This window comes from Colius striatus, chromosome 1 (assembly GCF_028858725.1).
Source record: "Colius striatus isolate bColStr4 chromosome 1, bColStr4.1.hap1, whole genome shotgun sequence".
NCBI classification, from domain to species: Eukaryota; Metazoa; Chordata; class Aves; order Coliiformes; family Coliidae; genus Colius; species Colius striatus.
In genome coordinates, this window is record NC_084759.1 from 185,294,372 (window position 1) to 185,320,163 (window position 25,792).

Consider the following 25,792-nt stretch of genomic DNA (forward strand, 5'->3'; position numbering starts at 1 on the left):
CCTTGGCAACCAAGACAGCCAAATTAGAACACGTTTTTATGAATTCCCTCAAGGTGACATCAAGGATCTGCAGTCCTAAAGAAACTTTTCCAAAACTACACAAATAATGTAATTTTCATGCATCCCTCAAACTTATATTTATAGTTGAAGTCCATTGAAGACAAATTCAAGTATGTTGAAGTTCTATTTCAGTAATATTCCATTATTTTCACATTTCTCCATTTGGGCAATCAAGAAAAGGAGATTAACCAGTTCATAATAAATTCCTGCAATTTAAGACTTTTTAATGCAGTCCCTGAAGGCACTAAGTCCATTGTGAGTGGCTTCCAGAGAACACTTGCCAAAGCCTGAAACTCTGGGTACATGTCAAGCAGAAGCTAACCAGTAGAAGAGGTAACAGCAATCTACATGCCCAAGAATTTCAGCATAAATACTTCTGCTTGTATGTCTGTCTGTCTCCCATAAAGTAATTTTTTCTCTTGGTTTGTATAGCAGCTTTCATGCAAAACTGATATCCAGTTAAATAAAAAGTGCTTTAAGAATGACAAGTGGCAAGTTAACTACCGTGCCAATTTCACAGTTCTGCCAGCAAAAGTCTGGCTGCAAAAATTAGATCTGAGCAATTACAGGAGTGTCAAAAAATTATGCGAGATAAAAACTTAAGATCCCATGAAGGTACAAAACGCTCAATGCAAAACTTGGAAAGCTTTTCGTGATTTGCTCTCAATTCATTTGATAGAATGAAGGATGAGAAAAATGACAGTCTACAATCTTCCGAGCAATGACATTATTCTTCACTGCCCAGATAGCAGGTTGGTCCAATATATTTATTCCACCCAATAAATACATACTCAACTGTGGTGGGTACGTAGCTTTGGAGGTAACCTTCAAATTATTACTCTCAAGGAATGATGGAATTCATCTTTCCACTCAGCAGCATTTGAAGAGCTCAGGGAATAAACATATATCTTTTACAAACAGATACAAAATGTTCTTTGTATTCCTCAAGACCAGTGGGAGCTTCAGACATTCCTATGCTCAACAATATCAATGTGATCTTATAATTTATTATTTGTTTTAGAAATATGATGTAGAAAGAAATAGGCTACAGTACAGGCCAGGACCATATTTCTCTTTGATATAGTGGCATTCTCAGCTAGAGCGTAACAGCATCTCACACTGTGCACCTCAGTCAACAGAGACATAACACCCTGCTGTATCCAGCTGCCACTCCAAGTCCAAAAAGATCTTTCTCATACAGAAGTTAAAACAATCTTTGCCAAGTTAATAAAATTAAGCTTGTTAAAAGATAGAATAAGTCACAGAAGATTCAGATCCCTAAACATTGGGAAGAACATACTATCCCTCTGTTCAACAGCAAATTTTAGAAAGTACAATAACAGTCACAGTGCCTGCTGTAAATTTGATTATGTACTAGCAATGCTGCCATAACAAGTTGATAGTTTTAGCAAGCAATAATTTAATTATTATTTTAATCTCTCTCTGTCTTAGAATTATATTTGTCTTAGTTAATTGTTGTTTTGTGGAATTAGAATTTTAATGGATATAAAACAAAGAGGTGTACATAATTGGATTGCACTAATAAACCATTAGCTACATAGCCAGGAAAGCAAAACTTAAAGACATTTGGAGACAAATTGGGGTTTTTACAAAGAGTTCCCAAAATTATGAATACAAGATGGTAGCAGAAGCCTTCAAAGTGTAAGGGGAAAATGAAAATAGAGGCCAATGGTTAATCAGCATTCTTAAAAAAATGTTAATCTCATCTGAAGAATGGTATACCCTGGTGATGATCCCAATGAGCAATTCATTTAAGAATGGATAGCACAGAAAATTAAAAGGTTTTTTAGGAAACTATAGTTTGTTGAGTAGTCCATCACATTACAGGGAATACTTCCATGGAAAAAACTGACAAACACTGTCTAGAGATTAGATAATTAAAGTATGTGGAGAAACATTGTAGCTAACCATAACCAATATCATAGGCAGAAGCACTTCTACATTTGGTATTTATCACTAACAAATGCCACTGAGTTGCAAAAGGGCCTCTTTTTTTTGAAAATCAGAAATGCAGAGCTGAGTACTCTTGATATCTGTTACTGTACTATTACACATTCTTATATTGTATCATTACCATTAGAGGGAATTGAATCTTAGTTTTAGTTTATGGCACAGAGTGTTTAATTGCTCCACTTAATGCTCATTGTGGACAGGTTGGTCAATCTAAATGAAGCACACTGTGGAGAGAAAGTAATACAGAACACTGACCTGCTCAGGTTATATAAATTCCAGCTCAGATTAAAACGTTTTGGGAAGCCACACTGAATAGCTCTGGGATAGGATATTTATCTTAGAGAATGAACTTTAATATTCTGATCCACGAACATTTATTGGGCACCATCATAGGAAAAATATTATTTTTGCTTAGGAAACATGTGCCTCTAATGCTAGTGTAGAACATGTCAGAGAATCCAAAGCAGTCCTATTGTTTTTTAAAATAATTTCACTATTTTTTTTTAAAGAATTTGAGAACAGTGATTTAGCAAGATAGTTAAAGAGCAGTGAGGGAAATGTGTCTTTGAGTCTTTTCTTATTTTTTTCTCTGTGTGGTTTTGTTGCCATGCATGATTTTAACACATGGTTAAATCAGGTAATTGTATTCAACCTTTCACCATCTTAACTAAATTTTTGTACCAGGAGTACATGGTAGAATTTCAAGAATACATAATAAGCTTGGCTAACTCTGGAAAATCACGTGTGAGACTTCATCTCCTTTGTCTTTCCTTTTCACCAATCATTTTTTCTTTTTTTTTTTTTTAATTCATATACAAACATAGTTACTAACTTATTCTGAGGTGTTTCTGAAGTCTTTCTTTGCTAAGCAGATCCAGAATACTTTTTAAAGGTATTTTTCTTCTCTGATATACAACTCTAGACAGATAAGTGGAAAGAAAATTTAAAATTCTACAATGAAGTATTATTCAAAGGTTTACACATTTGTTTTGAAATGATACTCTTTTGTAATTAAAAAGGTAAACCAAAAACAAAATAGGAAAATGAAGCTCATTTAACATCCTCAGTCTGTAAAGGAAAGACCAGCAGTTCAGTCTTATGATTAGCATAAGGGGACAGTGTTCATTTTTCTTTCCAGGAACTACTTAACTGGAATAAACAAAAGACATAAGATATAGTGAGAAACACATGGAGACAGAGCTCCATCCATTCTTCTACTCCTTCGAAGACATCACAGAATGAAGCAGTTACATTGTCCCAAAAGTAGAGCTGTGGCTACCTGCACTGATGTGGTTCAAAATACAAAGGTTTACCTCAATTCAGTGTTGCACCTGAACTGGTGAGTTGAGTTTTCAAGTTATAAATACAAGCTTTTGTCTACTATTGAACACCTTTTAACAGTGATATATACTGTAAGTATGAAGCGGTCACCCAAAAGCTTCAACATCTTTACTGTAATACATACAAAATCCCTTACATTTTTTTTAAACACTGAATTGCTGGTAAATAGATTCTGCTTAGAAATCACTCCAAAATGAGACTAAATAATTAATCATCTATAAATCCTACAGCGGGATGCTTTGTAGTACAGTTCTCCTACAATTCATCTCAAGACAATCCATATCCATGGTATAAAAGAATAAGTTACATGTTCTAAGGCCTAAAGACACATTTACTTAATGTAGATATAAAGTAGTAATCTGATATTGAAAAAAATTCTTTCTCTTCCTTCACACTTTACAGCCAGCAGCATTAAATAACTTGGAATGTTAAACTAGCACATTAGCTAAACATTACTGAAACATGCCTCTGTGACCTCAGCTGTTTATGAGCCTTTCAAACTGCAGTTTAAACCAGCTAGAAATGTTATTCGGAGAAGACAAAAAAAAGTAAAATGTTTGAGGCTTTTAATTCAGAATCAAAGACATATTTTGAATTTTTAATGCCTTGCACTGATGTCAAGGAGGACTCTTTCCGATAAACAACTGTTTTATGACAGATCCTTTGTGTACTGAACTTGAAAATCCACATTCCTCTGAAGAAATCCTGAAATATATACCTTGATACTCTTAAGATGCTGCTTAGCAACTACCTTTGCATGTGCCTACTTCATCAAATTACATTTCACATCAATCTAAAACATGCCTGCTCCTAAAGCAAACTGTAATCTTTGTTAGGTTATGGAGTATATCAGCCTAAATATCATCCAGTGAAGCGATATCTGAGGTAGTGAAAAAGCAGTGGAAAGACTGGAAAACCACAAGTTCACATGTAGCAGTGGCTAATCACATGTTAAAGTGATTAATTTGTAATGGTTCATAAATTAAGAATAGTTGAGCCATATCTATATCTATATCTATCTATCTATAACCTGATAAATTAAAGAAAGAGCCTTGGATTTTTCTTCTTTGAAAACCTTTAATTAAAATTAACTTATTATGAGGCACTGCTGCTTCAGTGCCTTGAACAAAGTATAGAAAAATGGTTATGCTGTTAAGTTTCACAACTGTAACTCACAGAACTCTGCTGAAGCTAATTACATTACAAAGCTTGATACCAGACACCAATATGTTATTTCACCAGATTTCAGAGGCTTGATATTGATTTAATTTTTTAAACTGAAATGAAAATTACTTAAGCTGTCTTCATCCTTTGAAACGTTCCACATAGGCTGTTTTATCTATTCTGAATCCTAAAGCAGTATGGATTCAAGGGTATGTTTAGATGAATGAAAGCCAAGCAGTTTATTGTACATACATATTTAGCATATATTGCGCACCTATAGATTACTGTTTTGTAACAAGAACTTCAAAATGCACTATCTGTTAGAATGTGGCTTAACTGGAAGACTCTTCAGATTTATAGGAACAATCCTTGTTTCATTAATTCATACTATTCGTTTCAAGTGCTAGAGTTGGAGTTTCAGACTTCTTTTTTTTATTAGCATTTAATTTTAATTAGCTTTTAAAAGGAAAAAAGTACTAGAGATGTACATGAATTAAATTGTTCTCAGTACTTACTGTACTTCAATAAAGTAGAAAGAGGAAGAGTAATCATTTGAACCTTCAATACCCAGAGTTCCCATCAGAGGAACACGTTTGTAAAATTAAACAAGAGATTTGTCAGTGATAAGTATTTCAACGAGATAAATTAAATAGAAGGTTGAAAAGCAATAAATGGAAAGAGTAAATATAAGCTTCTAAACCATTTAATACTTAAAAAAAAAAAACACAGAAAAAACAACAGAGAATTTTAAACAGCTAATCAGAACTAACAAAGGTTAATTTGTGAATGTCAAGCTGGAAGACAGAGGAAGAATACATAATGTATCAAATTATATAAGGTTTCTGATAAATGAAGACATCTACTCAATATCCATACAGCAGTAATTTTCAAACAATGAGCAATGTGGTTACTAAAACAAAGAAAATATGATTGTCTTACACCTATCTGAAAAATCTTATCTTTATGCTTACCCTAAATGTCTCAGTTCAAGATTAGGACAATAAAACAGGATTGTATACAGTAGCTGTAAATGTAAGTGCTTATTAAGGTTTTAAGTATCCTAAGATATGAGAGACATTCACACAGATTTACACAATATGCACATGACAGAGAACCTTTGCCTTTCCGAGGCTGCAGCTGGAGGCCAGATGGATACCCTAGGGTATCTAAAATGCCATCCAATGCCCATGGTTAGACAGTTTATCTTACTTTGGGGCAGATTGTAGCTGTTCATGGATGAATGCACAAAATAGAATGAAAGAGAAACTGAGAGTGCTTCAGGAAATTAATTCTATAAAGATTTGGAGCATATGTGATATAAATTATGGTGGTACCCACTACAAGGCTTATAGAGAAAGTAAAGAATTTGATATTAAGAAAAAAAAAATGATACAAATCAATTCCAGGTGAGGCAGCACAACTTTATATCACTGAAGCTGATGAACAAAAACTTTAGTTGTGATTTTGCAGAGACAGGTATATTTTATTTGATGTTTTGATCCTCAGAACAATGAATGATTAGAAATGTGTATTTCTGCAAAAAGAACAGTTCATTCCACACCTGCATATCAGTCAGAGGAGGACACTCAGTATTTAAAAGAATATTAAAAAAACAACTTTTTTCCTTCCAGAATGTATTAGAATTTCTTGCCACAGCAAACACAGAGGAAAGATGTCTCATAAAACTTATCCTAAAATTAATAAAATTTGAAGAGGGACTGACCTGTTGCAGACAACAGTACAGGTGTATCAAAACACAATTCATCCCATCATTCAATAGTATGTCTACCAGTGGTTACTAAAAGCAGCGATATAGATACAACTCAGGTTCATGCAGTCTCTCAGTTACTAATCGTAAGAATATATGGGACAAAGGTTCACCTACATTTTCTTTGTTCCCTATGTTCTGCCCCCAGGCATCTGCCACTGGCTAATCTCAGCAAATTTCACTGGAGAAATTTTCATTCATATCCTCTAACAGATATTTGCTCCAGAATATAAGACAGAACTGTAGCTCCAATGCTTACAGCTCCTTGATTCTACTAATAGGTGATAAGTACATAATCAAAACAAACTCCACATTTACAGATAAAGAGTTAAAATTGCAGCAAGGCAGGAATTAGCAATGTGACACTGGCAGAATATCCTGTCAGTCTTAGGAAAGGACTGTGACAAAGTAGGTTCTAAAGGGGTAGGAACTACTGAGGAACTAAAAATGAGCTCATTTAGTTCTCCCCTGCCACCTTATCTTTGTTTCTTTCCCCTTTGGAAAAAGGACAGCCTTTCCACATAATGACATCAGAGTAGGTAGGGAGAGGAATCATAGAATCTGCTGAAAAAAAAGAGGAGGCAGTGAGAGAAAAAGCTTGTCATTCTCTATATATAGCAAAAAAGCTCAGTGCTACCATCACACTTGGAAGAATCCACCCTGTTTTTATTCTATAGTCAAAAAATCCCGAGAGACGGGTTTCATCTCAAAATCTACAGTATAAATTGTGTGCCAGAGAATACTGGCACAGTTCTGCAGCTGAAATAATCCAGTAAACCAAAAAAGGCCAACAGGCTCTGGGAACAGAAATTCTATGCAATGAGGACACATAAACCAATCCCTAAAAATCAACACGTGACATAAAATTCAACTGCAAGATACACAGCAACATATTAAAACAGTAGCAAAGTGGTAGGACATTATCTAGTACAAGTTAACAGCTTGTACTGGAAGACAAAGTTACAGGAAGGTGGTTAGATTTTGGAGGTAACTATAGAAACGTGTAAATAAATACATGAAGCTTTGTTTGCATGATGTTTCTGGCTGGATAATATCAAATCTTCTTGGTTGGAAAATGTTAATTTTAATGTTATGAAGTATATGGTAATTTAAAAAGTTGATAGTGGGTATTTTTTGGTTTATTTTTTTTGCAGCAACAGTAATAGCAAGCACATTTCTTTTAACCTTGAGAAGAATTCCTGGTTATGACTTTCCCAAGAAAAAAAAATTGCTAGGTAGCTTACACATATGTTGGAAAGTAAGTGGGAGTGCTATCTCCAGTCATTGAAAGGATAAGAGGGTCATCAGGAAGAGTCAATATGGTTTTACCAAGGGGAAGTCATGTTTGACCAACCTGACAGCCTTTTATGGAGATGTAAACAGGTGGATAGATGGTGGTAATGCAGTAGATGTGGTTTATCTTGATCTCAGTAAAGCATTTGACACCGTCTCACACAGCATCCTCGCAGCAAAACTGAGAAAGTGTGGGTTGGATGACCAGGTAGTGAGGTGGATTGTTAACTGGTTGAAGGGGAGAAGTCAGAGAGTTGCAGTCACTGAGTCGATCTAGTTGGAGGCCTGAATCTAGTAGAGTCCCTCAAGGGTCAGCACTGGGACCAGTATTGTTTAATATGCTCATTAATGACCTTGCTGAGGGAACAGAGGCATTGTTAGTGAGTTTGCTGATAATATTAAGCTGGGGCCAGTGGCTGACACACCAAAAGGCTGTGTCAACAAGACCTGGACAGGCTATAGGGTTTTGCAGAGAGAAAAAGGGAGTGAAAGCGTAAGGAATCTTTAGCACAAATACAACTGCACAAATTAGCACAAATACAACTGCAAATAATTTGTCTCAGTATGGTCAAAATGAATACACTTCAAGTAGAGATGCATTTCTCTGCAGAATCCCAATCACCTCCAGTCCCTAGCAACACAGTCACAACAATGGGTGCTCAGTTTTAAAGAGTCGTTATATCATTTATTTCCCTTCTCATTATTTTACAGGCAAAAAGCCTCTCCTCCCAGATGATGTAGCTATATAGTGACATAGGAAGAGATCAGATCAGAGGACATCCAGAAGAACTTCTGTATTAGCAGAAGTTTTTTTACCTAAAACTCTAATGTGTTCCTTGGAAGTATAGAACAATTCCTACCTGATCATAAATCTGGCCATCAGCTTATCTCAGGGTATACAAAAAGGATACATCAGGACATACGTGATAACTACATGTTGCAAAGAGCCTGGAAGTACTTTGCCTGCATTTGTGTTCAGTGGTAGCCAGTCTTCAACGCTTCATGAGACGCAGAGGATCTTCTTTATTCTACCTTCTCATTTTTTCTGCTTTGTGACATTATTTGAGGAGAGCGGTGTGGCACTTAATCCCCTTTCCTTTGCCCTCCTTTTTTCTTTTATTTGTTTTAGCAGTCTAGGAAAGATGGACTTATTTCAGCACTACTGACACCTGTCACTGAATACAACTCTAGGATATGCATTATACAAGACAAAACCTTTTCTCTTCCTGAATTAATGTTCATACATGATCTACAGCACTGGTCTTATTGCACTAAGTATAAGTATAAATATACTTCTTTCTTTCTTTCTCTCTTTTTTTTATAGCTCAACCTTTCAAAGAGTTCTGGCCAAAGTTTAGTTTTAAATTCTGGTTTTATAAGATTCCTCGATTTTTAAAATGTAATTGTTTCCTCCAGAATAAGTACTTCTCAGTTCTACTAAAAGGTATGCTTGCTGCATATATTCTACTCTGCCTCTCCCTTTTGGGTCTTAAATTCTTCAGGTGAGAGTCTGTCAAGCTGACAATTGACAATGTCTTTCAGATGATACCAGCTTCCACTTACTGAATATAGGAAGGCAGAGATGAGTTATAGCTCTCCCACTTCAGACTCCAGTCTGAGCATTTACTTCAGGCCAGGATGAAAATGTGCCAGGCAGAAATCTCTGTGGACTTCAGAAGTCAAAAGACACTAAGCTAAAGCATTTTGGATAAAGAAACAACTTTAATGAATATCAGTACCTCACAAGCACCTTTACAGTCTCAGAAAGAAGGATTTATTCCCATTTCACTCCAGGGTAACACCTCTGCTACTGAACTATGTGAGAGAAATGCAACGTGGAGCTAAGCGAAAGCCCTGCCCAAACAGAGGTGAAGCTTATATAAGGAAGTGGATCAAAACCAAAGATATATTACTACAAGAATCAACACAGAGACAGTGATGTTCAGGAACTAGTTAAACTGCAATGGATGTCTGCAGAAAAAGGTGTCTGAAGAGTCATCTATATTCCAACTGCTGTTGGACATAAATTTTGGGAATTTGTTCAACTTCTCAGGCAGCTCTCCTGTACTAACAGATCTCTCAAGCCAATGGGAGGCAAAAAAAAGTCCTTTGACCCAGGTGGCCAGGAAGAGCAATAACATCCTGGCCTGTATCAGAAACAGTGTTGCCAGGAAGGCCAGTGAAGTGATTGTCCTGCTGTACTCAGCACTGATGAGGCTGCACCCCAAATACTGTATTCAGTTTTGTGTCACTCACTCCAAGAAAGGCACTGAGGTGCTGAAGTGTCTCCAGAGAAAGGTAACAGAGCTGGTGAAGGGTCTAGAGAACAAGTCCTATGAGGAGCAGCTTAGGGAACTGGGGTTGTTTAGCCTGGAGAAAAGGAGGCTGAAAGGTCTTATCAATCTCTACAAGTATCTGAAAGGAGACTGTAGTGAGATGGATGTCAATCTCTTCTCCCAAGCTACAAGCAACAGATCAAGACGAAATGGCCTCACATTGCAGCAGGTGAGGTTCAGATTGGATATTATGAAATATTTCATCACAAACCATTGCAACAGACTGCTTAGGGGAGTGTTTGAGTTGTCATCCCTGGAGGTACTTAAAAGATCTGTAGATGTGGCACTTAAGGGTTTGGTTTAGTGGCGGAGGTGGTAGTGTTGGGTTAACAGTTGGACTTGATCTTAAAGGTCTTCTCCAGCCTACATGATTCTGTGATACTGCCTGGGGAGCAAGGCAGCATCCTGCTAAGGAAAGATAACTACCAACTTTAGAGTAGTTGTCATAAAATGGGATCAAAATGGGAAAAGGGGTAAACAGTCTTGCTAACAGGCACCATCCTGAGTACATAGATTAAGGTCAATATCTGTACTGAACTTGGTGGCTGGACTTTGAAACAACTTCTGTCAGTACCTTCTTTTTCACTGTGATTTTTTTTAAATATAAAGACTAAGTTTGAAATCAGAGAGCAAGGGTAGTAATCGTTCCATTAGCTAACCTAGACCTGCTCAGAGTTTTCAGATGGCAAAATGTGATTCATCATGTTACTATTGACATATAATGATTGTTGTATTTCATGTGTAAGCTTTAATTGCTTTTGCAGAAATTATATATTGCTAGAATAAAAACTATCAGAATTAAAAACAGTCACATTATCATAGTTGAAATAACAGATTACAAAGAAGATCAGGGTACTAAACAGTTTACCATCTAAGGTTTATACAAAGTATAGTTGATTTACCAAAAAAAAACCCCTAACATACAAACCCACAGCCTAAAGCCATAAGTATGAGGATATTCTGAAAGCACACAGATATTTTAAGATTTCTCAAAGCCACATGTGAGTTGCAACTCTCATTGGGATTGTCATGACACATACATTAGTTCACTGATGTTTAGGTAATAGACAGCCGAAACATGTCATTTTCTTCTCTAACTAACCCAACTCCCTCCTTAACATTTTTCTTCATGTGCAGCTCAGTATGATCAACATACTATCAGTTATCCATGAGGTTAGTTCATCTTGCTAAACAAGATCTTATTTGACATTAAGCTATAATCAAGCAGGTTAAAAGTATATCAAGGAACTTCCTAAAATTGATTTCTAGCTATTGACATGGATCACAAAAGGACTTCTTTCCAGTGCTTCAGCTGAGGCTTAAACTGATATTTAGAGAGGATACAGATCCAAGGAGGAACTGTTAAATATCCGTTACCTGTTTTGTAGCGAAATTTCTTTTGTACAGTCTACACTGAAAATTAACTAGCTCACAAAACCATGCACACATGGAGCTTCAGGTTACACTTCAATTATCACAAAAAATTTGGAGAAAGGCATCAAGCAGAGATGTCCGTCTGAATCATAGCTTTAGATTTTGCAAAGTATCCAAGGTAATGTTATTGGAACCTCATGACCTTGTCATGGCTAACTGTTTGATGTTTCTAGAATGCAAAAAAGACTAATACAATTTACAACAAATACTATGTTATTCATTAAAATATCACCTTGTGCTAGAAAGAGGAAGTAGACTATGGAACAGTTACTGAGAAGTCCGATGTGCTGCAACAAGGAGAAAATGCTTGAAATTCATTATTCCCTCAACTCTGCATGGCAATATTTAATGTATTGAAGTCAAAAGACCACAAATAGTTTCTGAGGGTTTATTATCTTGGATTTTGTAATTACAGCAATCATTAGGGAGTGAATAACAAATAGCTGGTGAAAACTTACCTTGATGCCATGCTTATTTCAGATTATTGTAGAGCTATTAGTCTCCAAAGACAAAACAACTCTATATCCTTGAAACATTTAAGAAGTAATTTTAATTTACAATGTTTTATAAGCAGTATATGGGTCACAGCCTTATCAAAAAACTGACAAATTCGGAAGTGAAGTCATTCAATACACCTATAATGTACATGCTCTCACACTTCCCACTTTTTTAAAGACACTACTTTAGAGATTTTACTGACCTTCCAGGAGGATAGTCCATGGAATCTTTCAGTACTAGCTTTTCAGAATCCTGTGTGTCAATATCTATACTAATCTTATGGTTTTCATGAAATAGCATAACTGATTTTTTTTTTCACTGAATCTTTTGCCTAGGATAAAATATTATTCACCTGTTTACATGGAGTATATTAGAAGCTGCTGATATGTGGGGAAGTAATTTATTTTTATCAAATGAGTTTAACAGCTCCTGTGGTTTTGACCCAGTCAGGAACAAAAAAAATCACAAGCAACAACTCACTTGTTCAAATACTCCCAGGGGGATAGGTAAAAGGTACTAAGGGACTCACGGAACTCCCTAAAGACATGGTGGGCTCACTCACTACTTACAATCCCAGGCAAAACAGAGACTGTTCGACTTAGGGAAGAAAACAAAATTAATCCACAACCAACCAAAAACATAATAAACAGAATACAACACAGAGTTGAATGATGACTCAGGCCTTTCAGACCATCTTCTCCCCACTCCTCTTCTCAGGCATCTAATCTCGCCCCACTCATTCCACTTCCAGTGCTGATTTCCCTTCTTAAATAGTGGTGGCAGATGCAGCGGATTGGCCTAGCTGGGCCAACCTCAGAGCCAGGTGATGTTTCTAGAATTGCTTATGGTGGGAGTACTGCAGCCCCTTCCTCTGTTACCAAGAAAAATGTGGCTCCACACAAACCCAACACAACAGCATTAATGCATCTGTATGAGAGAAATAATATTTTCTCTGAATGGCTGATCTCTACACTCAAGGAGATTGATAGTGAGTATATTTCTTTGAACATATTTTCATAAGTACAGTTCTGTATTAATGATAGTGAATAACACAGGTCATATTGCTAATGTAGTAGAACTTGAGACTGTAAATCTCTATCTTGTCTACTACTATGAGAAATTCACATTCTGGAAATTATACATAGAAATACTGACCACTATCATTACTAGTGTTACTGAAATTTGTGGCTAATCTTACAAAACATCTTTTTGTATCCCAGATACTAAACTCATATAAATCTTTTTATCTTTCTTTAAAAATTTCTGAGTCCTCAGGAGCACAGAGAAATGTTTCATATGCAGCCAAACTGCTACTCAAAAAACAGATGGTGGGTGCAAAAGTATTGCTCTAAGAGTACTTTTAATCTTAGAATTTAAAGCCTTCTTTGGAGGCCTGACTCAAGACATCTGAGCTCATAGTATTGGAATATTATGTAAGAGATATAACGAAAAAAGCTACCATTAGATGTCCTTCAAATCTTGGCATTATCTCCCCTACAGACATAAAATATGTAATGACTAAAATACAATGCTGACTTCTTCCTTCAGTGTCATAAGGAAGACATAAACTCTGTTTAGCTTGTTAGTCAAATCAGGTTCAAAAAAAGTTTTTCAAAGATCATAAAAAAATAAGAGATATTTTTATAAATGTGTTTGGCACAAAATTTCTTAAATACATCTTTAGAGTTTATCACTGTACAGTGAGACTCCCATAAAGAGATAAATCCACAGTTTTTTTTTTCTTTTACCACACTTATCAAGGCTTTTAATATCTAAAACTTTAGTTTGGGTTTAAATCCTAAAAAAGATACTATTTTAACAGCTGGGCAACCAAAATAGATACCATATTTCTCTTAACGTCAGTAAAGACACTGTCCTGATTACCTAGTTGCAAGGTAACAGAGTGCAAGAACTTGTTGAATTGCTTAGAGATGTTGTCATGCATCTTGAATTGGCAAAAGATATACCTGACAAGAGGCCTGAACCCAGCAGTACTGAGTTGAAAAGAAGGCACATACATACAACAAAAAAAAGACCAAAAAAAAAAAAAAAAGATAAAAATAAGACTATCTTGCTCCTATTCACAATGTGCAAAAAGAAGCTGAAAATATACTCTTAAAGCTCATCATCTCTCATTAAAGAAATTAACTGTAGAAAAGCAGAGGCCAAGCAAAATAAGTATATCTTTTTTCCTAAAATTAAGAAATGCAGTTTCCTGTTTCCTCAACTCTTCAAATAAAGTGCTTGAACCTAGGTGGTGAAGGAAGGCAGATCTGACTCTTAAAAAGGATTCCTTTGAAAAGTTGTCCATACAAGCTTTCTTTTAGGAAATCCTGACAGGCCCATCAAGCACAGGAGTTAACCTCAGTAGAGCAGCAAATGATACCTTGCTCATTTTTCATGATTGCCTTTTCACTTGGATGTTAAAGGTGTTACATACAGTTGCATCTTGAATAGACAGCCTTAGCAAGGATTAAACTTTCCAAGTAAAATATTGTTTGGTTAGTAACAGCTGTGCACTCTTCTGCTTTGTTATTCAATTGGTGCACAGTATGTACAACAGCAGAATGGCAGAAGCTGGTCTCTTTCCTTCTCATGGTTTAATCTGTGTACGTGTGGTTTGTTCCAAGCATTGTTACTATCCTGACATCCGTAACCCTGGGCCTGCTAACATTTCCTGTTTGGTTACTCAAGACACTTTAAAGTAGCTAGGTCCTGGCAAGCTCTGTCAAATTCTCACCATCCTGCTCTAAGGCAAAGATGTAATTATCCAGCGAGACTTCTGACTATGGCACCATGATCACAGTTACTCCCAGTAAGTAAACAGAAACTGATGCCTGTAGTCTCTAGGGAAAACTATTCTGCACACACCACACAAATTAACTGGTTACTCTTTCTGCTCTCATAACCAACAATACCAGAGACATCGCTATTCACCTCCAACTATCTGAAAATTTGTATTCAACAAAATTCTAAAGTTTATGGTGCATTCTCACCTGCACCACAGGTGAGATCTCTGATATCTGAAAGCATTATATGCAGTTCTGCAGGATTAACAGGTTTTCTTGCAACCAGTGTGAATTCTCCAGGTGTACAGGCACCAGATTGAGAATTTTCACCCTTTTTCTTGCAAAGTATATGCATCTGCATGCCAAAGTTCAGCTGGACTAGTCTCATCTGATGATTATGTGAAATTGTCCCTCATACATGTCCGGTGATATTTCATTTGTTGTCTTCTGTTGTTTTGTTTTCATCCTCTTTCTCACTGTGACATTTTGTATTTGATTTGTATTGATATTTGCATTCCTTTATGCTCTGTTTTATTTACTTGTTGATTTTTTTCATTGGAGTGGCTCTCCATCAGAAGAATAAAAAAACACTTCATGGGTTAGAGTTTAGCTTCATAAACAGTTCTGGGATATAAATACGGGCGATCACCAAAATCATAAGTTGATTTCTTGAGAAATATTCTCCTGAAATTCACATACCTAAACTGATTTCCACTAGCCGATAATTTGATCAACTGATTTAAATGAATGAGGATTGGTGTTTCATCAAGTAAAGCAAAGCTAATAATTTCTGATAGATGACTCATGACTCTTTCAAAATTCTAACCCTTTCAGAAAAGAATTTGTTCACTGTATCATATTTGCAACTTATGTCTAGATGTTAAACTATTAAAGCAAAGTTTAAAAAAAAAAACAACAAACTTTTCTTGTATTTTGTAAAAGGCACTTCTATTTGCCAGGTCATTGAGCAGATTTTCTTCATAGACATAATCTTGCATATTAAAAAGTAATCAGACTCTTTTTTTTACACAGACTCTCTACAGCTACTATAATATCTATCAAAGAAGATCCTAATTTGCTCCAGTCAAGCTGTGTATGAGAGTTAAAATCCACCTGTACACCATCCATTCCAAGACTGAGAATTTAAAGTCATGAACAACATTTAGAGGAGCAGGATAATGATTCAAAGCATGACAAAAAGAGCATCAGGCTATCCATCTGAGTCTGTAATGATCATTTCCTAATACAGTCACCTAAATCTAATCAGTGATGCATAGTAATATGTGAAAACACAGTCTTTACCACCTGCAGTAATACATCTCACCTGTAATATGTTTCAGGCATTAGATGACAAGTCCTGTATCATGAATCTCATTCTGCTCTAACTATTCCCCCAGTGTTCATATAGACTGGTTCCTTCTTCTAGGTTGACAACAGAAAACTAAGGAATTTTTGTCATTTACTTCTGAAGGACAAATTTAACTATTTGACATTAAATTATCATGAAATGCACATACTAAAAGCAAAATTTAACGCTCTTCAGAATAGCTTGTTATCATGCTGAGAAAATATTGTTTAGTAATATATTTTAACTGCAAACGTGTCTGAGTCTCATATGTAAATATATATCTTAATGTAAATCACGTAACTGGATTTGAAATTATGATCTTTTTTACTAAACTAGTATTTTCTCATATTGCTTATACTTAAAAAAACTACCTCCTTTACTAAATATTTTTAAACATAATGAAATGTTCATCCAATGACTCTACATGGCAGAACTTAGAAATGGATTTAAGCAAAAATACTTTTATTATGAAAACTATAAACTAAGAATCTTTTTCAATGAAAATCTTTTTTTGGCTTTTCATTGAAAATTTTTGTAGACTTCTTTCAGTGAAAAACTAAAAGGCTTCTGAAATAAAAAAATGTGTTATATTAAGATAACATTAATTAATATAAAACTGTACATGTTTAAATACAAAGTAATCAAATTGAGCTTAGAATGGATGCACTGCAGTAAAAAAGTAAAATAGGTAAAAAAGCAAAAGTAAAAAAAAGGAAAAAGTAAAGTAAAAAAAGTTTTAAAAAAAAGTAAAAAAAGAAAAAGAAAGAAAAATATGGTTGCTAACTACTCCATGCTACTACAATAAGAGATTTCATTGTAAGGCTTTGTTCAGAATAAAGCAGAAAACAAGCGAACAAACCACATCCTCACATATTCTTTAGACTTCTAGACCAAACCGTAGTGTAAAAGGTTGAGCTAAACTTGCAGTAAGCAGAATAAACTTCTTTATTGAAGTTTTCTTGAAGGAAGTTTTTTTGAAGGAAGCTTTCTTGAACAACATACAGCATCTAAACCTTCAGCTATTTACTTTTCGCCAATTTTAGCACCATTAGATATTTTATGTGAAATATTATCAGAGCATTAGTACACATCTTCAAAGGCATGAAACTCCAACCTGTGGTCTCTTAACTACCCCCAAGGAATGTATTAATGAACAATTACAGCTGCATGTTACAATCTATTACATTGACTCAATTCATATTAATAAGTATGTCAAAGGTACCATATTTCTAAAAAAATTAAGAGGAAATTACAAAATTTTTACTCCCCTGGTGTTGTGCAAGATATTAGAATTGCCTCAAACAAATCCTGTTTCTGTTTAAGAAAACCACAAATTCATAATTTATTCTTAATTGAGAAACCTATGTGTGTGTTTGTCTAAATCCAAATGTCTGGTATTTTAGTGTCTCATTTCTACTCAGTGAAATATTAAATGCAGAAAATACATAATCAACAAAATACACAAACATAGATCATCTTTATCAATTTTAGACACAACTTTTCAAATACAAAAAAGTAAAAATATCCCCTGATATAATCTTTTAATGTCAGTATATTTAATTGCAGATACAAATACCTAGAAATGTGTGTAATACTCACACAAAGGCAAATCAAACAAATTCTAGTTAGATTGTTTTCAAAATTGAAAACCATGTTTTGTTAAATTTTACTGCATATTTCCTCTTTGCAAAGGAATTCTGCAGGCATAGCAGCAAACAGATATTCTTTTGATCATTGAGTACAGTTTCAAAGACATCCTGTGGACTTTATCCGTGGGTGTAATACAGGACACACTGACATTCCTTAGACTACTTACCAAATAAGCTAAAGATTTTTTCTCATAATGTCAATAGCTTAGGAAAGAACAAACAATCTTGCCTGAAGCTTTAAAAGACAAAGAGCTTTATACTGGGACTAGGATGCACTTCAGTTTCAACGCAGAGAAGGATAAAGTGAATCCATATAGATATATACTCAGACACAACTGAGACTTACGTGCAGTCCATGTCATGCTGATCAACATCCTTGTTCATTGATCTGCACATATTTTGACAGATAAAATATTTCTCTAGTCCACAACTGAATTGAATGCATTAAAAACAATAACAGAAAGACTACAAAAAATAACAAAAATACTGTAGAAATCAAAAATATCTTAGATTTTTAAGATTATTGAGTCTGACCACAAAACCAATACTGCCAAGTCCATCATAAAACCATGTCCCTAAGCACCACATCTACATATCTTTTAAATACTTTTAGAGCTGATGATTCCATCAGTTCTCTGGGCAGCCAGATCCACTGCTTGATAGCTCCATCACACAACACACATTGTAGATTTTTGAACAGTTGCAATTTCACAATCAGTATTATAATGAATAAATTAAATGGATAAAAACATTACCTTCAAACAGAAGTTTGTCTGAATACAGAACTTTTTACAAATCAGTTTCTAATATGGAACTTTTTCTCTTTTGGCAGTGTAGATTCTACCACAGAATAGCAAAACATGATGGTTGTACAGCAACTCCAATCTGCAGACAATCCCAAGTTCACAAAACACGAAAGTCAAATACAGCTTTTTTTTGGCATCTAGAAGTCCATTACAAATCTGCCATTAGAAGCACTTTATCTAGGCAAGGTTGTTCCTTTTGCTACCATCATTTGTTCTCTAGGAACATTCAAATGACTGCAATTTTAAAATGAAAGCCACGAAGTTTGGTAAGCAGGTTTTTTTTCAGTCTTTCAGGGAAAGACAAAGAAAAAAATATCTGCTTCAGATGGAATAACAACAAGTTAATAAATATTCGCTGTTGTACCATAAAATTTGAACTATTTATAAAAGGAAGGGTAAGCAAAAGGGCGAAAAATTTCACTATGCACTTAGGATAATATTAATTCCTAGGGGAAAAAAAGGTTTAAAACCCAAATATTTCAAATTATACTAGACAATTCAAAAGGTTTCATTTTGGATTCAGATTGACTTTTATCCCACACAACCAATTATCTTGATTCGTAAATGGAAAGTTGCACAGAAGACAGAATGATCTAGTATGTTTTTTCATCCTTAATGCCTTCTGCACAAGTATTTATGTTGTAAACGACAAATCATGGGGCTAAATCCAGAAGTCTCTGAGTGAGAGAGAAAGGAGAAGAGAAGGCTGCAGTAAAGAATATAGCTAAGGAAATTATGCTGGTAGTCTTTTAAAGTATGTCATTATTTTGTTTTCTTTCTCATCTTAAATTTTAACCTGAAATTGGAACATGTACACCTCTATACTACCAAAATCGATATTTCAAGGTAGTTAACTGATAATATTTTAAAAAATTCTGGTTTCCTCCCAGAAACACAAAATTTGCTGTTTCACACCACACAAAAAATATGCATAATTTTTTAACACGAAACTTCAAATACTAAGTTATTTATAATGGAAAATTGAGAAGAGTTATTCTCTCTCTTGTACATAATATTAGCTAAAATTGTTTAAATTTTAACAGATTTATCAAAATAATTCTCCAACACACTGAGCACATAGATGACACAGCTGTTCAAGACTCTTGCTCAATATCAGGCAGTTAAGGACAATGAGTGTCATGATTTTATTTTTTTACATAAACCCCAAAATTCATGAAATTTTTAAAGCAGGATTTTCCTTAAATCCTAAGTTTCTCATCTGTATTTACAACACATATTCATGGTATGAATAATTTTATTAACCTAAAAGACTTTCAAAAATCTTGAAGTCAACACAACTTAATCTTCTTTATATTTATTATGACCATCTTGGTAATAAATAAATTTTAGATTCAAAACAAAGTGTAATCTGCTGTACAAGACTGTTGTGGACATAATTCAAAGCATGCATCAGACATTACCATGACAAATCACTGACATACAAAACATTAACTAATAAATTAATTTTAAGCATTCCTTCTGTTACTCTCACAATACAAATTCCATTGTTTGGGATTTCTTTTTACTGATGATTAATCTTATTTTTTTTTCTTTTCACATATTATTAGAATTTCAAAAGTACAGCACATTTCAAGTAAACTATGATGCTTTAAAATATTGTTGAGAATTACTTTTTCCCATAAAAATACCTGTAAATAGAGTAGTGAGAAAGCAGCAGGAGAGGTGCTAACATAAGCAGTCCCTTGTTTTGGCTGAATGTGTATATATCTAAATCTCAATCATATAATGGTGGGGTAGTTTGATTTCATTTTATGTGTTGTATTAAAGCAGATGGCCTAAAAGTTTTACCATGAAAACTGGTAAGTTTTTAATATACCTAGATTTCTACTCAAGGAAACGATGTAATCTCCTACTTGTCACATTTCTGCCATGGTGCAGGTATAGAACCTTTGCCATTTAAAAAAAAAATAAAAAAAGGTAATATTAAGGAATAAAACCTGTCACCTCAGGGTGAATAGTTCTGAAGATGAAAGGTTTATTTCAAAAAGGATTCTGGTGATGAAATGCAAGTCCATTGGAAGGAGAGACTGGGTTTCTGCAACTTGCTTCAAACAATAATGACTCTTTAAATTACATTCGCTGGTGTTCCAAGTGAGATGCAGAAATACAGTTTTGCTCACATTTTTGCTACTTGGAAGTAACTTACCAACTCAAATTTTAATTTGCCTTTGCTTGCCTTAATAAATCCAAATGAGACTGAAGGACAAATTAGTAAAATGATAATACATTTATCTTATACACAGCAAAAATACACAGCAAACTTCCTGCAGGCTTACGTCAACTGCTGATGAATGTAAATGAGAAAATGGAAGGCTAAGCCTTTCTTAATCTGTTCATAACCGGATAAATCTAGTTCAGTTAATTTGCTTTTAATTTATAACAATGGAAGCATATTTTGCTAGCTAAGATGCATTTCCTGAAAAGATCTGCTAGTCCTGAGATGTAATGTCACAAGATACACTCCATTCTTTTTTTTTAGCTAGAGATATCCTGCTGATAACATGCCAATAAACAAGAGCAGTGAAATCTTTGAAATTTTAAATATTGCCTCCCACTAAAGCAACTTTCTATTGAAAGTACAGGCCCCTGGAGAACGTTCTGTAAGTGTGTGAAACAAAAATACCTTAATAAATACTCAACATAGAACTACAAGAGAGCTACAGGCATCCATTCAGCATATTAACATAGTGCAGGAAACTCAGATATCATAGAAGTGGCCCTGAGAATACCAAATACCAAGAAGGGTGACACCCTAACTGACAAATATCAGAGTATTTGATCATATGACTCCTGCCTCAAATACATCATTATGAACTCGAGTACATCCCTTAGGTAGAAGACTGATCTTGGTTAAGTAATTAAAGTGATGGGGAAATGTACAAGTTCTCACAGCCTTGTCCAGCCAAGCACATGAACATGTATCTCTCTCCCATTGAACAGCCACATATTTTGCAGTCGATCCATCCTATCTGCAAATGTATTATCTACTAGTTTCTGGCAGACACTGTTTTCCGACACACAACAAAGCTAGTGAAGGGTCTGGAGCATAGGTCTTGTGAAGAGCAGCTGAGGGAACTGGATTTTTTGGTCTGAAGAGGCTGAGGAGACTTTATCATTCTCTATAATGATCTGAAAGGAGGTTGCAGCAAGGTGGATGTTGGTCTTTCCTCCCAAGTAACAACTGATAGGATAACAGGAAATGGCCTCAAGTTGTGCCTGGGAAGGTTTAGATTAGATATTTGGAAAAATTTATTGGCCAAAAGGGTTATCAAACATTGGAACAGGCTGCCCTGAGAAGCAGTTGAGTCATTATCCCTGAAAGTATTCAAAAGATGTGTAGATGTGGTGCTTAAGGACATAGCTTAGTGGTGGGCATGGTAGTGCTGGGTTAACAGTTGAACTTGATGTTCTTAAAGGTTTTTTTCAAACAAAAGATTTCTGTGATTCTGTGACTGGATTAAGAGCAGATCTGAGTAGAACTGGTGGTACAGAAAGGATATTGGTGGATGGAAAATTGGTTATGAGTCAGCAATGAATGCTTGCAGCCCAGAAAACCAGTTGTATCCTGGGCTGCATCAAAAGAAGCATAACCAGCAGATTGAGGGAGATAATTCATGCTTCCTACTTCAATTTGGTGAGATCCAGCCTGGACAACATGCAGTATTGGATTCCCCAGTGCAAGAAAGACTTTGTCCACAAAAAAGATCAGAGGGCTAGAGTATCCCTTCTATGAAGAAAGGTTGATAGTGCTGGCCTGATTGTTTAGACAGGAGGAGATGTGTCTGGAGAGACCTTATTGCAGCTTTTTCATAGTTAAAACAGTCTTAGAGAGGAGGAAGAACTTTTTACCAAGGTTTGTAGTGACAGGACAGGGGACAACAGTTTTACACTGAGAGAAGGTATGTTTAGACTGAGTATAAGAAAGACATTTCAATATAATAAGGGTGGCAAGGCACTGGAACAGATTGCCCAGAAAAGCTGTGTATGCCTGGAAGTGTTCTAGGTCAAGTTGGATGGAACTTTGAGCAACCTCAGTGAAAGATGCCTGTCCACAGCAGAGGCAGTGGAACTAGATGGTCTTTAAAGGTTCTTTCAAATCTAAACCAATCTATGATTCTATCGTTCCCAGCAGCAGATCACATTTTCAATTTCTATCTGACTGCTTCTCAAGTTAAGTACTTTCTTGCCATTAGGGACATATATTTCATATATTTCAATTTGTCTCTTTTGGTTTTCAAACTGTGCTATGATTGCAAAATTAAAATAAAATTAAGTTCTTATTTATCAGAGTATGCTCCTTCATGAAACACGAATGAAAAAGACCTCTTAACCTTCCATGAGATAAAGCTTTCCGAGTTTCTCAGTGGAAAAAAAAAAAGCTTGTTAAAGTCTTGTAGCAATTTTTTTAGTCTCTTTTCAATATGCAAGCATCATTTTAAAACAATGAATACTAGAAATGAAAAACGATTTCCAGTGGCAATGCGACAAATGCTGTAGACACTGATTTTAATTATATTTTTCATTCTACTATTTATACACCCAGAATCACATCTGTTTCCATACCAAAATTCTCCCCATGAGCTGAGGTTCAGATTATTATCTACCCTGAGTCTTAAATTGTTTTCTCAATCCTTGATAATTAGGACACATTTCAATGCTCATTAAGTGTATGATTTTTTGTTTAAAAGAGATTAAATAAAATGTAGGGTCCAGAATATAAGCTCATGGAGTAAAACTTCAATGAATTTTGGGGCAGTACCTTATTTTTTCTAATTTTTTTCTTAAGCCTACAAAAGATTAAGGAATTAAGTAATACTAGTAGTTAAGTAAAATTGCTAATTAATTAATGTCATGGTATAGTGAGAAAAATGGAGCGTTTTATACCCAAATATCTGCAAGTATAGCGTAAAAATGTTGATAGGTATTAATCTGCTTGCTTGGAAAATACTATTAACAACAACAACATGCAGTGTAATGATTCCACCGTTGCATAAGAGCAACGATCAAAAGGGAACAGATATAGATAGTCCTTTACAGAGTGACCATTCAGATACTTCTCATTCTGTTAGAGCATAACCAAAAATTCCTTCAAGCAAGATCAGATTTGCCTTCATTTTTGGATTTTCCTGCTTTATGCTGTCTTGCAATAGGGAAGTGTCAATACAATAAAACATTTTCTTTAACCACATAATATAATGTTTGTATCATTCAAAGTCACATTTTAGATCATTTAATATACAGGTTAACTTATACCTACATTATTAGGCTACTATTATATTATGCCAATTTCAGAAAACAGTTCATTAAAAAGTTTTGTAGGTTTTCAAGCCTAGGGCAAGTTTAATTAAAGTCAGGGAAGAATTTTAAATTGAAAGAAAATTAAAACAGTAGGAACATAAAATATCTACTGATTCATTTGCAAGTTGTCTGGAAAAAGTGAACAGGATTAGCTGTTAATGATCATTGATTAAAATGGTCACATACATTACAGCCTAGGTTAGAAATAGCAAAGCAAAGCCCACTTTGAAATGTCTCATATGTGCTTGTGAGCTCTAGGAGAGGAATTTTTAATTTTATGGTATATGAATTACATAAAAGAGCATGGACTCAGCATGGGCAGGTTTCATCACACTTCACCCATCTATTTAAAATTATTATATAATAAGTGGAAGGAGATAATGAGACTAATCTTATTATAAAGTTGATTTTTAATGTGTCTGAATCATTCATCTGAAGATCCCTAGATCTTTTATAAACTATAGACAGAGTCGAAATGACTAAATTAAACTAAATATCTGGTTTTGCACTGGTAAAGTTAAGTGAAACAAAACTGATTACTTATATGTTTAAGGTATGTAATGAAAAGGAAAAAAACTCTTCAGATCTGCATCATGGCTATTTTTCTTTAGACAAAAGTAACTGAAAATTATAAAAATCAATCACAATGTATGTTTTAAACAAACATCTAATTGGAGTAAGGTAAATGCAGAAAAGATCTTCCAATCAGGAAGACAAGGTTCAAATGCATTATGATATCCTCTGATTACTTTTTAGAAGATTGAATTTCAAGATTGCGTTTTGAGTCAAACTGATTTTTTGAATACTGATCTTCCTTATCAGTTAAAGACTTTCCTTCATCCTCTATAACAGTAGCTGTCAAAATGTGACAGATTCAAGTCCTGGAAATCATTAATGGAAAATTCTAATGTCATGATTCCTACTCATCTTTCTTCTTCAATTTAGTAGATTCCCCCAGATGTTTAATTTGGTTCTAAAGCTATTTAGAATTAAATCTATTGCAAAGCTATTTTTCAGGGTAAGAAGGTGCATTTTAGGTCCAAGAATGTATTTTTGTATCAAAAGGCAAACTTTCTTGATGACAAAGCTAATACTAAATAAAAACACATGGTGCTGAATTTTTCAGTATACATAGGCAAAAGTTGCAGATGCTAAAAGGAAAAGAGACATGATATTCGAATTAATGAAGAGCTGCATGTACAGACTTTCTTACGTTTTTTCATTTTGTATGGGAAATTTATTATCTGCTCAATGGAGCACTGCCAACAAATTGCCAGCCAGTTGCGACTGCCAATATAATTGACAGTTATATCCAATTGAAGTTGTGTCCAATGGCAGCTGCTCCACCCAACTCTCTTAGTTTTGTTTCATTCAACTAGATCAGTTGTCACGGGTCTATTTCCCAATGCTTGTGTATTTCTACTGTACACGTTTGTAGGCTAACATCAGATTTCACTTTGAGGTTATATATATATATATATATATATATATATATATATATATATACCTGCAAGTTCTGTTTTAGTCCATCATTAATTGAAATTCTAAGTTGCAGTTCACACTTGGCTTTACAGGGGGAAAAAAAAAAGTAATAAATCTAAAAGCTAGAACCACTGAATACGAAAGTCAGGACTGGGGTACTGCTCTAATGGGTCTCACTTTATCTGCCTTCACCAGATGGACCAAAAAGGTTCCCTAAGAAGGCAATAACTCAAACTTTTGTAATAACACATTCAGAAAGCACAGTATCCTAATTCCTTCAGGATCCAAAGGTTAGTTCCCAGGCTGCTTTTAAGTAAGCTTACACCACAGTATTTCAGGAGCAAATGTTTTCTGATACGTTTCAACAAATAACTGTCCCAACTTCAGAGCTTCCAGTTGGCAGACTGCCAGGATATTTTTCCTTGTCATGCATTTAAGAAAAGACATCTAGGTAATATTCTCACAAAATTTCAGAACTTTTAAAAATAATCTAAAAGTAGGAGTTTCAAGGCTAGTCAACGGGATTCAGAG

The 25,792-nt window shown here is 34.8% G+C and overlaps 1 protein-coding gene across 1 annotated transcript in view; it reads right to left on the reverse strand.

Annotated features, from left to right (window-relative positions):
• Window positions 1–25,792, reverse strand: part of GRM8 (glutamate metabotropic receptor 8) — a 352,719-nt gene that overhangs the window by 74,035 nt on the left and 252,892 nt on the right. The gene's annotated exons all lie outside the window — the stretch shown is intronic.